The following is an 18,338-nucleotide window of genomic DNA, read 5'->3' as shown; positions in this document are numbered from 1 at the left end:
TCAGGGAGACGCCAGTGGCAGTGTCCCTGGTGCAGCAGAAGACACCACATCAACAAGACAGGGCTGAAAGTGGAGAGACAAGGAAGGGAGACACAGAGGATCTGGAGAGACAAGGGAGGGAGGGAGATACAGGTCTGTGCTGGCAGTGGGGTTTAAGAACAAGCAGCAGTAAGCTTTGTGTTTTCAGGCTCAGGGTGGGGGCCTGGGAGGGAAACTCCATCCCGTCACAGGGACTGCCTTCTGTTTCTGATTTTTATAGAAGGGTAGCAGAATAGAGCTCCCATCTTTAGTGATGTTGTATTTCTGAGAGTAACGGTTGCAGGACGCCAAGTTATGAGCCGAAAGGCCAGCTGTGTGGGGTTCTATCACCCAGCACTTTTATCTCCTGTGAACTACTTTATGTTTTCTAAATTAAATTTAAAATTAAGTGTGAGCCTTTAACAGGAGCATCACAGGCACCGGATTATAATATGATCACTGGGGAATAGTTGACTTTTAAAGAATCATTTCCTTCATATTTTTTTCTCTTCTCTCTCCATTTCCCACCCCTGAAAATAACACATAAAAAGATGTCTAGGGTTTTTCAGTTTATCGTTAAACCAGTTGACACCTTGTCTGCCAGGCATAGCGGGAGGCAGGGTCTTGAGCAGGGTGCTCCCCTGGGCCTGGGCTCTGCTCGGCTCGTGGCAGCCAGGGACGCAGGTTCAGGGCTCTGGAGGAAGAAGGCTGAACCCAAATCACCTGCAGGCCTCTGCGAAGAGCACAGAGCTTTTGCCATGTGTGTAGCTCTCCTTATAGCACTGTGAATGCATTTAGAGATTTGAATAAATAGGGAGAAGGGCTGCAAGGGAACTAGAAGGTAAGAAAAAGGCCAGGGAAGGGGCGGACTGCAGCCTGGCGAGGCCAGGGCCAGGCGCAGAGCTGAGCCCCACCTGCTAGTCCCAGTCCCTGCTGGCTGCGCCCCTCCCTTGCTGCCTTCACTCACTGCCCCCGAATTCTCACCCAGACCTTTCTGGCCTTGGAGGCTCCTAGAAACATCCCTCTGCTCCAGTACTCCCTGGAGTTCTACAGGGCTTGGCACACACAAATCTGCTCAAAGCCCTTGCGCTAGGAAGGGGCCCCAGCATTTAGACTGTCTGGAGCTCTGGTCTTTCTATGTTTATTCTGTTTCCCAACCTGTTCAGGGTAGAGGGGAGACTGTGTGTGCCCAGGGGCCAGCGTGGCCTCAGGCTGTGGGCCTGTTGTCCTCTTTCTCCCTGTCTCTCTGTCTGTCTGTCTCTCTCTGTCTGTCTGTCTCTCTCTCCCTCCTCTCTGTCTCTGTCTCTGTCTATCTCTCTCTCTCTGTCTCTCTCTGGGTTCCTGGCACTCTGAGCCTGCTACAGGCCACTCTGCCTGCCACCAGCTAATCTCCCACTTCTTCCCAGGAGTCTCCAGGGAGCTCTGTGGCCCAGGCTGCTGGCTTCTCGGCCACTGTCTGTTGCACACCCCCAGCCTGTGCGGGCAGTGGAGAAGCACCCATGGGACGGATGTGTATGGCAGGCACTTGGTTCTTCATTTCTCTGTCTGAAGATGCAGTGGGGACTCAGGAACAGAAGTGTGGTGTGGGCACTGCTGTAGCCGCCTGCCCAACCCAGAATCTTCTCGGCTTCTGACCATGGTGGGCCACACAAGCACCCCGGTCCGGGAGCCCGTCCCCAGCAGCTCAGGCTGACATGTATGAAGCAAGATTGATCCCAGTTAAATCTCAGTCCAGATGGAGGTTACGTTTTTAAAGCTCCATAGATATGGGGCTTTAACATTCAAAATAAATTCCTGGGATTGGAGACGTGGCTTAGGTGGTAGAGTGCCAGCCAATGAATGAAAGCGTCAGATATTGAGTTCAAGTCCCAGTCTTGGGGAGGAAAAAAGTTCTTGAATTAGCATTTGTCTTCATATCATTCATTGCTTAGAAAAGTGAGCTTTTTAAATTTTTTAAAACATTTTTTATTTTTATTGGTCTGTCATGGGGCTTGCACTCTGGGCCTGGGTGCTGTCCCTCAGCTCTTCAGCTCAAGGCTAGCATTCTACCACTTGAGCCGCAGCGCCACTTCTGATTTTCTAGTGGTTTATTGGAGATAAAAGTTCCACGGACTTTCCCGCCCAGGCTGGTTTTGAACCGTGATCCTCAGATCTCCACCTCCTGAGTAGCTAGGGTTACAGGCGTGAGCCAGGGGCGCTTGGAGGGCTTGCGTGTTTATTTTTCTACCCCATGTGACCTGCAAGGACCCAGTGCAGTTAGTAATGTAAATGATGAATAAATGTTTGGAGAATAAGAATGTTAAGCAAATGAAAATTCAGTGAAGAATTGAAGTTGGAATAAAATATATGACTTTAAAAGTAATTTAGGTGCAAGCAAGTCTTTTCTAAAGTAAATGTGGAAAAAGCATAGCCTGTAGAAGATATGAAACATTTTAATTTCTTTATTGAGATTAAGTGATTACATAAATTTCACCGTCTTGTGGGATAGTGATACTTAGCTAAAGTCACAAACACATTTTAACCTTCAGAAGGCGAATTGTCACTATCATGTTTATAAAGCTTATGAATTCTATGAACTTTTTTTTTGGCCGGTCGTGGGGCTTGAACTCTGGGCCTGGGCGCTGTTCCTCAGCTCTTCAGCTCAAGGCTATCACTCTACCATTTGAGCCACAGCACCACTTCTGTTTTTCTGGTGGTTAATTGGAGATAAGAGTCTCACAGGCTTTCCTGCCCCGGCTGGCTTTGAACTGCAATCCTCAGATCTCAGCCTCCTGAGTAGCTGGGATTATATGCATGAGCCACTGATGCCTGGCTACATAGAACATTTTTTAAAAAACAGAATAGAGGGGGCTGGGAATGTAGCTTAGTGGTAGAGTGTTTACCTAGCATGCATGAAACCCTGGGTTTGATTCCTCAGTACCACATAAACAGAAAAGGCTGGAAGTGGTGCTGTGGCTCAAGAGGTAGAGTGCTAGCTTTGAGCAAAAGAAGCTCAGGAACAGTGCCCCGGCCCTGAGTTTAAACCCCAGGACTGGCAAAAAAAAAAAAAAAAAAGGCAGAATAGAGGGAGAGGAATCAATCTAATTCTAAGATTCTTTGTGGTTAGGAAACCGAGGGGAGTCTATGTTGAGGAAAGGATGGAAACAATCAATGAAACAAAACTAAGACCCCAGACATACACTCTTTGAATAGATCCTATTTATTTTCACAAATATGGGAAGGGGGGGGAATTTTGCCATTTCCATAAATGCACCTGGAGCAATGGGTTCATATCATTTTATATAAAAATGAAACAGCGAAAGCATAGCGTCAAGTAGGAAGTGGGAAATGATAAACCTTAGGAAAAGTGAGAGAGCTGCGTACCGGTGGCTTATACTTCTAGCCCTAGCCCTCAAAGGCTGGGATCTGGAGGACTGGGTCGAGAACAGTCTAGCAGGAAAGAGCTGTGACAAGCTCACAAATACCTAGCAAAAAGCTGGGCCGGAAGCACGTCTCAGGCGGTAGAGCACCAGCCTAGCAAGCAATGCTGCACAAACTCAGGGCTGTGAGTCCAAACTCCAGAACTGAAAGAAGAAAAAGAAGGGAGCTCTTAGGAGCTAGAGTTAAATAAAAACTTTGTAGGTCAGACTCCAAAACACAGCTTACAAAAGCAAAAGGGGGGCTGGAAGGTGGCTCAGTGGTAGAGCACTAGCCTTGCATGCATGAGGCCCTGGGTTTGATTCCTCAGCACCACATATGCAGAAAAAGCTGGAAACGGTGCTGTGGCTCAAGTGGTAGAGCACTAGCTTGAGCTGAAGAGCCAAGGGACAGTGTCCAGGCCCAGAGTTCAGGCCCCACAACCGGACCACGCCCCCCCAAAAAAGCAAAAGGGTAGGGGCTGGGAATGTGGCTCGGTGGTAGAGTGCTTGCCTAGTAAGCACAAAGCCCTGGGTTTGATTCCTCAGCATCACATAAACAGATAAAGCTGCAAGTGGTGCTGTCTAGCCTTGAGCAGAAAGAAGCTCAGGGACAGTGCTCAGGCCCTGAGTTCAAGCCCCAGGACTAGCAAAAAAAAAAAAAGCAAAAGGGTGATTGAAATTGATTTGTGAGTAAATCTTTCATTCTGTGAAAAGACCAGGCTAACGAATTAAAATGATTTGATGGAGACTGAAATGTGTACAAACAAGGCATCTGACAAAGGACTAGTATTTAGAATAAAGAACACACAAAATATAATAGGAAACCCCAAACACAATAAAATTAGAATTTGGGTATAGACCTGGGAAATGCCTTCATCAAAGAGAACATACAGATGGGGAAGAGGTGGATGGGGCAAAGGGCTACTACTGTGTATCTCTACAAATGAGGAGAGTCAGGTAGCGACACAGAGAAGCCTTCCTGAAGACACAGAAGATCATTGGAACCTGTCAAAGGGGGACAACGGGAGAGCGGAAGAGACGGAAGTCAACAGAACCAGCCGCAGCTCCAGCCCTGCCACCTGGGGCTGGAGGAGGCAAGCTGAAGTCACAACCAGCCAGTTAACCAAATGTTAAACTTGTATCATACTGTGATACGAAAATCTAGACTTTAACGGAAATTACACATGAAGGGTTGAATGCTCACCAAGGAGCTTGCATTTGGGTTACCTGGAGTGTGTCTGAAGCCCTTGTCCCAAGTGGACAGTCGTGGTTAATTTTTTATCTTCCCCAGTCTCGCGAGCAGGCAGCAAGCAGCTCCGTGTGTGCGCATTCTGTCTCTTCCAGATTTCATTTCTATTATGTTTTGATTATCTTTCCGCTCCCATGAGTTGTTTCCTCAGTGCCTTTGCTTTTTTGTCTGTTTGAATATTGTTCTCTGTCACAACTTTCTTGTGACAGTAAGCCTTTGGCATCTGAATAAGTGAAGGCTATTTTTCTAGTAGTTTTGGGCTTTAATGACCTTGAGCTTCTTAAACTGGGTGGTACCTGGCACCTTTTAAAACATAGCTTCCCAAATGGCATCCGGAAAGAAAATATACTTAAGAAACATCACTAAAAAGAGCTCTGATAGAGGAGCCACTCCCATTGTTAGATGGTACTTTATATCCACAGTCCCGTCCTGTAATAGAGTAATGTCTATGATACTCTCTATAATATAGTACTGTCTATAATACGAGAGGATACAATTAAGTAGAATTAAATGAAATTTAATAGCATAATCTGCTAATGTTTTATCAAGTATGACCTTTTGATTGATTAAAAATTTTATTTCTGCCAGGTGCCGGTGGCTAACACTTGTAATTCTAGTTATTCAGGAGGCTGAGATCTGAGGATTGCAGTTTGAAGACAGCCTAGGCAGAAAAGTCCCCATGAGTCTCTTATCTACAATAAACTACCCAGAATACGCCGGAAGTAGTGCTGTGGCTCAAGTGGTAGAGCACTAGCCTTGAGCACAAAGAGCTCAGGGACAGTGCCCAGGCCCTGAGTTCAAGCCGCAGGACCTGCAAAAATAAATAAATAAATAAATAAAATATTAAAAATCACAAGCATCTTGAATAAAAATGTATTTATTGGATTTTCACCATGTTTTTATTCATTTGGAATTTATTCTCAATAGTATGAGGTAATACAAATGGGTGACAAGTTTCACCTTTAATTGGTTACATTTACATAATGTCTTCCCTGAAAAAAACCCTTTTCTCATAGTAAACCCGAAAAGCTATGATTTTGATTTCTAGCAAAGTTTTAGAGTGGATGTGAAGGACATAAACAGCCCTGTCACTGCGGTGCTGGGATGTGTCCCCACCCACGCCGCACTGGCTGGGCTGTGGGGTGCAGATTCCTTCACACACCTCGCCCCTTCATACACCAACCTGCCACCACCTTCTAACTGCTTCAGCAGACAAATACCAAGTCCTGGCTCCCGATGGCGCCATCGGTGGAGACGTCAACCAGGAAGGGGCCAACTGGACGGGAAGGACTAACAGTGACTCTGCTCTTCCTTTCCCTCAGCTCTTAGGAGGTTATACCTAACTAGCTCAAATCTAAACAGAAGCACTGCGAGTCAGTATGCTTCCAAATCGCTGGGTACACGGAACATTTTGTCTGTCCCAGAAGAGCTTCTTTGCCTTTTCCTTGCTGTTTCTTTTTCTTTTCCCTTTTCTTTCCTTCTTCCTTTTTTTCCCTAAGCAAGTGCTTTACCACTTGAACTATTCCCCTGGCCCATTTATTTACTTATTTATTTACTTACTTATTTATTATTTGTGTGACTGTCCTGACGTTGAACTCAGGGCCTTGCTCAAAGCTAGCTCTTTACCACTTGAGCTATACCTCCACTTTTGGTGGTGAATTGGAGATAAGAGTCTCATGGACTTTCCTGCCCTGGCTGGCTTTGAACCGCCAACTTCAGATCTCAGTCTCCCCAGGAGCTAGGATTACAGGCGTGAGCCACCAGCACCTGGCTTTTTATTTATTTATTCTGAGGTAGGGCCCATACGTTGCCCTGGCTGGTCTTGAACTCCTGTTTGTCAAGCCTACCTCCTGAGTTGATGGGGTTCCAGCTTCATATACAGCTGCTGGGCAGATGGACAGCCCCAGCTCCCCTCTTCCTGACTGACTCGCTGCACATCTCTCCAGCTTTGGGTTCCCCCTGCAGCCCATGTCTCCTCTCCTCCCCCTCCCTGTCTCCACTCTTATTTCCCCAACCTGCAGAAGGACAGGCTACCAGAAATAAATTTCGAGATTTTGAAAGCCTGACAAGGTATTTATATTTACCCTACAATCTTATTGATTCTTGATAAAGTTTAGAATTCAAGAATATAAGTAATCTTCCTGCTGAATTAAAAAAAAATGTCCCCGTAGTCTTGAAATACATTTAGCCTCACAGAAAGATCACAGCGACGATGCAGCCTTCTCCCCGAGCTCAGGCCTGAGGTCACATCACCCGTGACACGAGTACCCCTCCCTCTAGACATAGGCTTGGTCTTCCTCTGAGCCTTCCTCCCCAGGTCTGCTGGCCAGGCACAGCCCGTGAGTGAACTTTCCAGCATGACACTCAAATTCTAGAGTAGGCCTGGAATGCCTTCCTTATGCTGTGTTTTTTCCTTAGCTGTTCTTCGTGGGGTGATTTTCCTTCTGAAAAGCAGACATTGGGCCTGTGTTTGGTGGTGTGGCTCTGCTCTGCTGTTGCTTTGTTCCTTTGACGGGAGGACAGTTTCATTTCCTGATCCAGGCAGATGCCTTGTCTCTCATCCCTTTGAAGAACTCTTGTGTTCTTTTCTAGCTTCCATCGCCAGCCGTGTGACGCTGGCTATTGCTGTAGCTCTCTCTTCTTTTCAGGTACCTGGATTTCTCTCTTGTTTAGAAGACTTCTCTTGGGCTGATACTTTACCACATTTGTTATAATATTTTAGATGTAAATTTGGTTTTACATATTGTTTCTGAAATTCATTGGTGTGTTTTTCTTTCCTCTGTGTGTGTGTGCACACACGTGTACATGCACAGTCCTGGGGTTTAAACTCAGGGCCTGGGAGCTGTGCTGGAGCTCTTGCTCCAGGATAGCACTCTACCACGTAAGCCAAGAATCTTTCCTGCCAGACTGGACTTAAACCATGACCCTCAGGTCTCAGCCTCCTGAGAAGCTTGAACTACAGGCTTGCGTCATCAGTGCTCGGCTCTCATAGATCTCGTAATGCTAAGAGAGCAAGCCCATTTTCACTCAGGAGTGACTTTGCCGGTGTGTCTCCTGTGGCTTCTCCTCGCTGCTCTCTGTCCTGTGGCAGCCTTCGGAACGTCTCTACCCCGCTTCCTAAAGGGGACGCTTGAGTGGAAGCCTGTGTGGAGGGGGGGGTCGGTGGGGAAGGGGTGGGGAAGGGCGGTGGGGAAGGGGTGGGGAAGGGGTGGGGAAGGGCGGTGGGGAAGGGGTGGGGAAGGGGTGGGGAAGGGCGGTGTGTCCGCGGACGCAGGACCGCCCCCTCCATGTTTTACAGTGGCCGTACACTGGTCCACCGGGTGTTTTCACAGGGTGTTAGTTCCTGTGAGTGATGGTAAATGGCCACATTTTAGGTGGGTTGGCGCAACAAGAATCTCCTTCTGGGCCTCAAGTCTGAAGTCCAGGTGTCCTCATTCCTCCAAGTGGCCGGGCCGGCTCCTCCTGCCTCTTCTGGTCCAGTGGCCGCAGGCTTCCTCACGTGTCCCGGGTGGCCTCTGCGTGCGCCGGGCCTTCTCCTCGGGCTGAGTGGCCTCTGTGAGGTGCCATCATCGCTCAGGACATGTCACTGAGCTCTCCACAAAGCCCCCATTTCCAGGTGTGGTCATATTCGCAGCAAACTCCCTGCCCCATGGATCTTGAGGTGGCGGGGTAGGGAGGGAGGTGGCTGGGTGGGGAGGTAGGTGGCAGGGTGGGGAGGGAGGTGGCTGGGTGGGGAGGGAGGTGGGGGGGGGCTCAGCTACAGCAGCACCGGGTGTGGGAGGCAGATGTGAGGAGGAGGGATGGAGGGATGCAGCTGCATCCCCCCCCCCCCCCACGCAGCGCTTCCTGGCTGGGCCGCGCACTGTGACCTCACCACCGGGGCTGGTGACTCAGAAAGCCTGGGAGGGATAATAGCTGTGCCATCAGCACACCCAGGCCGCCCACGGTGGGCCCTGCCAGGCTGCCTCCCACCCTTCTCTTTACTGTCCTGGCTTCTGGGGACTGCCCTCCCTGTTCTCCTCTCCTCCCAGGGTCCAGCCCCATGCTGCCTGGGGCAGCCCAAGCTCTGAGCTCCCTCCTTGGCTGAGGACAAGCCCCTGCCTCCCCTCTCACTGACCCCTGGCCCAGGCCGCAGGTCCCAGCTGGAAGTGGGGGAGGTAGAGCACCCCATCCTGCTATTCTCTAAGGGAGCAGTGCTGACAGCACCCTCACAGGACTGCTGAGGCCTGCCACAGAGCCACACGCCAGGGCATGTGTGGGCTGGCTGATGGTCAGCTGGGTGAGCTCCTCCTGAGGTCTGTGGGCAGGTGGGGTACAGCTCTGTTTCTAGTGTGAGGTGCTTGGCCCTGCCCTCCCCTGACTAGCTCTCTGACTTCTTCCTCTGGACTAGGACCCACCCTGGTCATCCTGACCAACCTCACTTTGGCCCAAGGCCCTTGGCCCTTCCCAGTCTGATAAGGGGCTGGCCTTAGGACTTCCCGCTCAGATTTGGGAGACAAATTGGCGGGGCGGCCTGTCTGCCTGTCCTGGGATCTGTGGGAGGCCCGGGCTTGCCTTTGGCCTGGTGTGTGATGCTCTGGCTGCTGGGCTCAGCACCCCCCCCTGCCCCCCGGCCCTGCCGCGCTGCCCCCACCTCTGCAGCCCTGCTGGAATGCGTCCACTCACCTGGAATGTGTCTCACTCACCTCAGATGCAGGTGAGAAGCACAGCCCTGCACAGCTGGTCCAACCTGTTTCTAGCCAGACTCTCCCTGGAGGGAAGCCCTGTACATGGGGTGCCTCCTGGACCCCGGGCTGGGCACAGCGGGCGCCCGCTCCCTCGGGAGTGCGGCTTTCAACCCATGCTCCCTATCCTTCACGCAGTGTCCTGACTTTAGGGGAAGGGATAGGAGATGTGGGCCCGGTTTACGGCGAGGGAGAGGTGGTCTCAAATTCAGTCCTGGACCTGTATCTTACCAGGCCACAGTTCCTCTCAGACCAGCTACTTCCTGTTCTGCTCTTCCCAGATGGGTCCCCCTCCCCTGACGCCCCTTCCCTGCCTTGCACCCCCTCCCCCACGGAAGCAGGTCCTCCATCTGCACCCGAGAGTCCAGCAACCACTGACCAGAAGCCTGCTGAGGAGCCGTCCATGCACAGCCAAACTGCTAGACTACAATCCATTTTATTTCATTGTGTTTTATTACTTTTGGTGACGGTCCTGGGGTTTGAATTCAGAACCTGGCACTCTTACTTGGATGTGTCACTCAAAGCTGGCACTCTGCCACTTGAGCCATAGCTCTACTTTTGACTTTTGGTTGTTTAAGTGGAGATAAGAGTCACATGGATTTGTCTTCCTGGGCTGGTTTTGAACCTAAATCCTAATATCTCAGATGCTTGAATGGCTAGAATTACAGGTATGAGCCATTGGTTGGTGCCTGCCTGAAATTTCTTAACAAGTTTTTTTTGTTTTATTTTTGTTTTTGTTTTATTTTGTTTTCGGTGACAGTCCTAGGGACTGGACACTGTCCTTGAGACTTTTTTTTTGCCTTACTTCCAGGTTGTTTTTGGTGGTTTATTGAAGATTAGAGACTCACAGACTTCTCTGCCTGGGCTGGCTTCAAGCTGCAGCCCTCAGATCTCAGCCTCCTGAGATCTAGCTCTCAGCTAGAATCACAGGCCACCACCACCTGGCACTTAAGAAGCCTTTGAGCTGACATGACTGTTCAGAGGTCCATGTGTCACCTGTTACATGCGCACATACATGCATGTGCATACATGTACATGAATATAGACATATATTCACATAGAAATCTATGACTATGTTTATACATGCAAGTATGTATAGATATACATTTAAAATGTTATACGTATATAATTATATATTTATAAATTATCTTATTACATTATATATAATTCTATAATCGTATGATTTATATAACAATATAACATTACATATAATTATATAAATACATATAATAAAGCAATTATAATAATATATATGCATGCTTTATTAACATGTAATATAAAGTTATAATATAATACATGAATATTAATTGTATATTTATATACATATACTAGTCTATATGTATATAAATATATATTTCTTTTATTTCATTATCAATACATAATATGGTATATAATAATATATTATATTAACATATTATATAAGAGAATGTAGCACACATAATTTTACATTATATAATATATAATATAATATCAATATTAATATATTAATACAACTATTAATATTTTATAATGTATTATGTTCTATTGATATTGATATTAGTATATTAATATTACATATTAATGTGTATTAATATTATATTATATAACATATAGCTATATATTATATATTATATAATTATATTATATTATATATTAATGGAACAATGTATATATACCTAAATATAATTATATATGGCTACATTATGTATAGTTATATATAAACATGTAAACATCTATGTAAATATTTGTATATAAATATATATTTACATAAATATGTATCTGTATATAATTATGTATATGCGTATATTTATTGTATAAAAGATCATACATATTATATATTAGTATATTAGTATATGCATATATATTTTTAGAAAAATTTATATATACAATTCATGTTAGTATGTAAAATTTTAATAAACAAAATGTGTGTTTATGAAACTCATTGAAAAATTATAAAAGACTGCAAATGCCTTGCAAGATTATTTTGTAATTCTCAAAATTAAACCAGACCACGAGGCCATAAGAGTGTCATAAATGATGATTCAGATGACCCAAATAGAACTGAAGAATAGTATCAAAGCACACACGGAATGACTCCGATCTGATGTGTGATGTCAGTGTGTGCTGGCAAACCCGGAGGACACAGAAATCACACATGTGGGTTCATGTCATTTTGTGATGTGGTCTTGGGGCCCTTTTGAAACCCTTGACAAAATTTAAAGTCTTCAGAATCTCTAATATGACAATTCTGTGCCCAGAAATTTAAGTGGTGGAAATGTTCCCAAGGCAAGTGTGAATAATAAGGTGTTTATTATTGCATGTCTGCAAAAGCCTAATGTGGGAAGTAGGGAAGACACAGCCAGCTTTGACCCTGAGCAGGCAGTGTCTCTGCATCGAGTGTACATAGCTTCCACGGGAACCCAGCTTCTGTGGACACCCAGCTTCCGTGGACACCCAGCTTCCGTGTGTACCCAGCTTCCGTGGACACCCAGATTTTGTGGACACCCAGCTTCCATGTGTACACAGCCTCTGTGCACACAGCCTCCGTGTGCGCACAGCCTCCATGTGTGCACAGCCTCCGTGTGCGCACAGCCTCCGTGTGCGCACAGCCTCCGTGTGTGCACAGCCTCCGTGTGTGCACAGCCTCCGTGTGTACACAGTCTCCGTGTGTGCACAGCCTCCATGTGTGCACAGCCTCCGTATGTGCACAGCCTCGATGTGTACACTGTCTCCGTGTGCACACAGCCTCCGTGTGCGCACATCCTCCGTGTGAGCACAGCCTCTGTGTGTGCACAGCCTCCATATGTGCACAGCCTCTGTGTGCACAGTCTCCGTGTGTGCCCAGCCTCTGTGTGCACAGCCTCCGTGTGTGCCCAGCCTCCGTGTGTGCACAGCCTCCATGTGTGCATGGCCTCTGTATGTATACAGTCTCCGTGTGTACATCTTCTGTGTGTACACTGTCTCTGTGTGTGCCCAGCCTCCGTGTGTGCACAGCCTCCGTGTGTGCCCAGCCTCTGTGTGTGCACAGCCACTGTGTGTGCACAGCCTCCATGTGTGCATGGCCTCTGTATGTATACAGTCTCCGTGTGCACATCTTCTGTGTGTACACTGTCTCCATGTGTGCCCAGCCTCCGTGTGTGCACAGCCTCCCTGTGTGCACAGCCTCAGTGTGTGCACAGCCTCCGTGTGTGCACGGCCTCCATGTGTGCACGGCCTCCCTATGTGCACAGCCTCCGTGTGCACAGCCTCTGTGTGTGCACAGCCTTCATGTGTGCACAGCCTCCCTGTGTGCACAGCCTCCGTGTGCACAGCCTCTGTGTGTGCACAGCCTCCGTGTGTGCACAGCCTCCCTGTGTGCACAGCCTCCGTGTGCACAGCCTCAGTGTGTGCACGGCCTCCCTGTGTACACAGCCTCCGTGCGCACAGCCTCTGTGTGTGCAAAACCTTCATGTGTGCACAGCCTCCCTGTGTGCACAGCCTCCGTGTGTGCACAGCCTCCCTATGTGCACAGCCTCCGTGCGCACAGCCTCTGTGTGTGCACAGCCTCCGTGTGCACAGCCTCTGTGTGTGCACAGCCTCCGTGTGTGCACAGCCTCCATGTGTGCACAGCCTCCATGTGTGCACAGCCTCCCTGTGTGCACAGCCTCCGTGTGCACAGCCTCAGTGTGTGCACGGTCTCCCTGTGTACACAGCCTCCGTGCGCACAGCCTCTGTGTGTGCAAAGCCTTCATGTGTGCACAGCCTCCCTGTGTGCACAGTCTCCGTGTACACAGCCTCCGTGTGTACACAGCCTATGTGTGTATACAGTCTCCGTGTGCACATCTTCTGTGTGTACACTGTCTCCGTGTGTGCACAGCCTCAGTGTGTGCACAGCCTCCGTGTGTGCACTGCCTCCGTGTGCACAGCCTCCCTGTGTGCACAGCCTCCTTGTGCACAGCCTCCATGTGTGCACAGCCTCCGTGTGTGCACAGCCTCCATGTGTGCACGGCCTCCCTGTGTGCACAGCCTCCGTGCACACAGCCTCTGTGTGTGCACACAGCTGTCTTGCGCAGGGCTGGTTCTCAGGACTGGGGGCTGGGCCGTCTGGTGTCCCAGTGTGGCCTCTCTTTGGCCAGCTCAGGGAGGGCCTCTGCGGGCCCCTCCTGGCTGAGTCTGCCTCTTGGGATCCCAGCTCCTCCCACTTTCTGGTTGCCAGTCTCTTGCCACCACAAACCTGCCCCAAAGGCCAAAATCAGCAGGCCCCAAACACCACACCACAGCAGCAAAACCTTGGCTTCAGCTGAGGCCGCCAAGGTTAGGACCTCCATCCTCACTCCTTACTGTGAAGCGGGGTCATGTCACGCAGCAGGATTTGGGCGAAGGGTCTGGTGCTCTCCGGTGGCATTCTCATGAGTGGTGGCAGGATGTCCCTGTGTCCTGGTCTGCTTGGGATGCAGTGATGGCGAGGCCCCGGGGCTCGGGCAGGCTCCTCCAACGGGGATGAGCAGCACCAAGACCCAGGTACTGTCTACACAGAACCAGCCCCCATCCCACTCGATCCTGGAGCAGGAGAAGGGGTGAATCATTGTTCTGGCTTTGTGCCTTGAACAGAAAGCCACAGAAGATTGTGAAAGCATGCCCGTTTGCTTACCTAACTTCCACTTGATTATATCGCCTTTCAAACAGCTTGTAGATAATTGGTAGAGATAGGATTCCTGTGGATGCCGTAACAAGTTACCACAAATCTGGTGACTTAAAGCAATGGCCACCGTCTGCAGGCCCAAGGTCCAATCCAGGCAGTGCTCAGGACAGTGCCCTCTGGAGGATCCTGGAGAGCCTTTCACCTCCTCTTGGCCGGAGGAGGCCTGGCCGTGAGGCTGGGCTGCACAGCACAACCTGGCACCCGCTCTGCCCCGGTTTGGCTCTGCCCCGGTCCCGTTCTGCCCAGGATACACTCTGTCCCCTGTGAGCACAGCTGGACTTAGGACTCACTTTCATAATCCAGGATCATCTAAGATAGGACCCTTCATCTAAAAAAGGCCAGTCATGAACCCTGAGGCACTGGACATATTAACGGAAGCATCCGCTCAATGAACCATCCCCCAGCCACACAATTAGCTTGTGCATTGTTCCAAGCAGCTCTCATCATCTAAATACATGGATGCACGTGTAGATACGTACGCAAGACCCAGATAGATACACGTTTGTGCTCCCATAGATATGGAGGCCTTTCTATTTTTACATTATTTGTGTCTCATCAGATTTAACACTAGTTTTCTAAGCATTGCTATTTGTAACTTTAATAAAACAATGGATTCTATGACTTTTTATTTAAAACACGCTTGTAAGTTTTTCTCATTTACCACATGCATGCAGCTGTGTTTATTGGAAGTAATGGTCTCCGCTTTTTGTGCCTAGCAGGGGCTATAGCCTCACACATGGGCTGGGGACAAAGTGTGTGCAAGAAGACACATAACTAATGCCTGTGTGTGCATGCTTGTATCTACAAATGCGTTCACACCTTAGGGGTGTGCAAGGCCCATAGGCGCGCTGATAGCATGGAAGACCTCCAAACCCGTGAGCATCTGTAGACACCTACAGCATTTGTACAGGTCCCACATGATTGTGGGTCAGGCTGCGAGACCTGGCATAATCAGAATATGGCAAGACTGAACAGAGAAGACATGGTCACCAAGCTAAAAAGACACCTACAGGATTGGAGATCTTTGTCAGTTGTATAGCTGATGAGAGTCTAACCACCAGAATATACAAGACGCTGAAAACTTAAGCCCCTAAAAACTCAACACCCTAATTAATAAATGGGCAAAGAAGCTAAAGAAGCATTTCTCAGAATAAGAAATAAAAATTGCCAATAAACACATGAAGAAATGCTCAACACCCCTGGCCATAAATGAAGAAATGCAAATCTAAACAACATCGAGATTCTATCTCTCTCCAGTCAGAAGGTCACGAATATTGGCAATAAAATGTAGGTGAGGATTTGGGAAAAATGAACTCTCACACACTGTTGATAGGAATGCAAATTAACGCAAGAACTGTGGAAGCCAGTATAGAGGTTCTTCAGAGAATGACAATAATGCTACCAACGTGATCCACGGACGCCCCTCCTCGCGGCTCTGGGAAAGACTTGTCAGTCAGGGCACAGTGACTGCACCCGTGCATCCCTGCCCACTGAAGAACTGTGCACAGAGGCTAGATGATCCTCAGCTGACAGAGAACAAGAAAATGGAGACAAAAATATGTCTGTGAATGCATATGCATTTATTTATATATACTTTATATTAGGTACATATGCGCATACAAATATGTGTATGCATATGCCCACACACATGAATGTCATGCACATGTATTTATATATGTGAATACATGGGAAGATATACCATATATAACTTATATCTCATATGGAAAATATGAGATATATATTTATAGGTACTATATCTTTATAATTGTTATATCATATATATCTAAATTTTATTCATCAGTCAGAAAAATAATATATTATATTACACTGATAATATTATGTTATTTTCAGGGAAATGGATGCATCTGGAAAAATATCCTATTGGATGAAGTAAGCAAGGCCCCCAAACACAAAGGGCACATGTTTTCTCTCATATACCAAAGTCAGACCTAAAACGTAAGCGCATGGAAAGGCCAGACACCTGCACATGCTCAGACTGACTATGGGGCAGAGTACACGGGTGAGCCTCTGTGGTGCCCCCGGCACAACGAACCAGCAGTTTCACAAGACCAGTGTTAGGGAGCTGAAGCACGTCTTTTCTGAGGAGGATGGGGTCCAGGGAGAGGTTGGATGGAGGGGTAGGGATGAACGGAGAATGGATGAACACAGTGCAAAGACTCATGCATGTATGTGAAAACGGAGCCAGGAAGCATTGCACACATAAATGGATGTGATTAACTGCACAAGTATTAGAAGAGAATGAAGAAAAATAAAGCAACAGAAGAATGCCATACTAAAAATTAAGACTGGGGTTTTCCCATGACCTGTTATGGGCAGGGCTTTGCTCTGTCACCATGGAGAGAGATGCTTGGGGACGCATGTGTGGAAAGCCAACCCACGCTGAGGCTGGTGGTGGGCCGAGCTGAGCTGAGCAGATGAAGAGGAACTGGTGGAGAGGGTTCATCAAGCAAGTGTTGTCTACGTAGTGAACTTCCCAGAGAGCGAAGGTGGCCGAGATCTAGCAGCTCTGAAGTGTCTGTGGACAGTGAGCATCAGTGCGTGTGAACCCACACCTCAGTAACAGGCAGAGGTGACCCAAGACCTTCGCCAGGCGCCTCTGCGGCCTCCCGCTCTCCAGAAATCATAAAACACAGCCCTTTCCTCCAACTCTGGGGTCATCTGGTTTGGAGAGGGGTCTCCCAGCACCTGCTCCATTAACGTTAACTGAGCGGCATCTGGCACAGGAGGGATGGGGTCTGGTGCTTGCCCACAGGGCCGAAGAAGCGGAGCAGGACACCTCTGTGGGGACCATCGCAGCCATGCTGCTGGACTCCGCTGCCGCAGCTGGGCCCCTGTGTGGGGCTCGGTGGTCAGCCCGTAGCAGGTGCACACTCCCCGAGGTGTGTCGGAGGGAAGACTTCAGGCTGCCAGGTCAGTGTGGTGCCCTGGATGTGAGTCTCAGGGCTGGAGACCCTGACGGGTCAATGGACAAATCACACAACTGAACCAGTGTAGCCACGCGGAGAGCTACCGTCTGCAGTTCCACTTTTTAATCATTTCCTCTCCAGACCCTATAGCGACAACAGTCACACCTCCCCTCCTGTACTTATAATTTCAGCAACATCTCGCAATTGCAACACCTTGCATGTTTAAAGAACTACGGCCCGTGCGTCCTATCGAGCCGCACCTCCATTTCATGTTGTTAATTCCCCGTGTTCCCACTCCTGGTACCGACTCTTTACCTGGCGGATTTATGATGGATACCATCTGGTCTGATAGAAGGAAGCAGATATTGATTTTTAATATTTTCTCCCACCTTGTTTACTCTGGGATAATACAGAAGCGGTGTGGCAGGCTGTCTTGGGGTGGAAAAGATGATTGCCCTGCCTTTTGATGAGATAAATTACCTACGATGACTTGAATGGCTAAAGGGTATACTTTGATGTTATGTCACTTCATTTACCCTTATGACTAAATGATTATTGATTTTATATTTTTAAGCTCTTGAAACGTGAAAATAAGTTGGTGGAGAAGCCCGGTTGTGTTAGTTTTATTAATTTATTTCTGCAGGGCATAATTCACTTTGGGCCAGGTTGTGAAGGTTTAGGGTTCATGACCGGCTGCAGCTACAGTTGCAGAGAAATGGCTTATTTATATAGTCATTGCTAGTAGCCCTCCAATCAATACCGTCTGGGATTGGATGATTAAACTCAGCCCCTTTGTGGGATTCATTCCTGCGGTGCTGTGGACCCGTCCCCTCCGCAGCACACACATGCAGGCCAGCCGACAGATAGCAAGTTTGTTCAAGTTGAAATATCAGGGCTTTGCTCATCATTTTTTTTTTTATCTGCTATGTCCACTCTGTGACATTTTAGCAGCTTGGGAGGACGGAAGAGCTGGGCAGACTAGGTCAAGGGAATTAGTCATCTGCATTCAAAACATTTCCTCGAACAATCCACACAGACGTTGACCGTTGGAGGCCTGGGCACCTACGTGGGCTGCGGGAGTCCTCAGTGGAAACTGTGCCCTTCCGCTAGGGCCCAGTGCCACACACACGCATGTGTGCGCGTGCCCACGTGTGGGTGTGGGGGTGTGTCGCCCCCCCCCCACATGTGGGCAGGGCAGTCATTCTCCCAGCCTTGCCAGCTCTTCTGAGAGTGAGCAAACACAGACCACAGAAAACCAGGTCACTTTGATTCCACTTTACATAATCTTCCCCTAAACTTACTTCCATGGGTTTTAATGTAGCTCCTTGCCTCACATCACCTATCCTTGTTAATAAAATTTGG

This window comes from Dipodomys spectabilis, unplaced genomic scaffold, assembly GCF_019054845.1.
Source record: "Dipodomys spectabilis isolate Male_0828 unplaced genomic scaffold, ASM1905484v1 ptg000179l, whole genome shotgun sequence".
In the NCBI taxonomy this organism is placed as follows: Eukaryota; Metazoa; Chordata; class Mammalia; order Rodentia; family Heteromyidae; genus Dipodomys; species Dipodomys spectabilis.
This window is presented reverse-complemented; position numbering follows the sequence as displayed.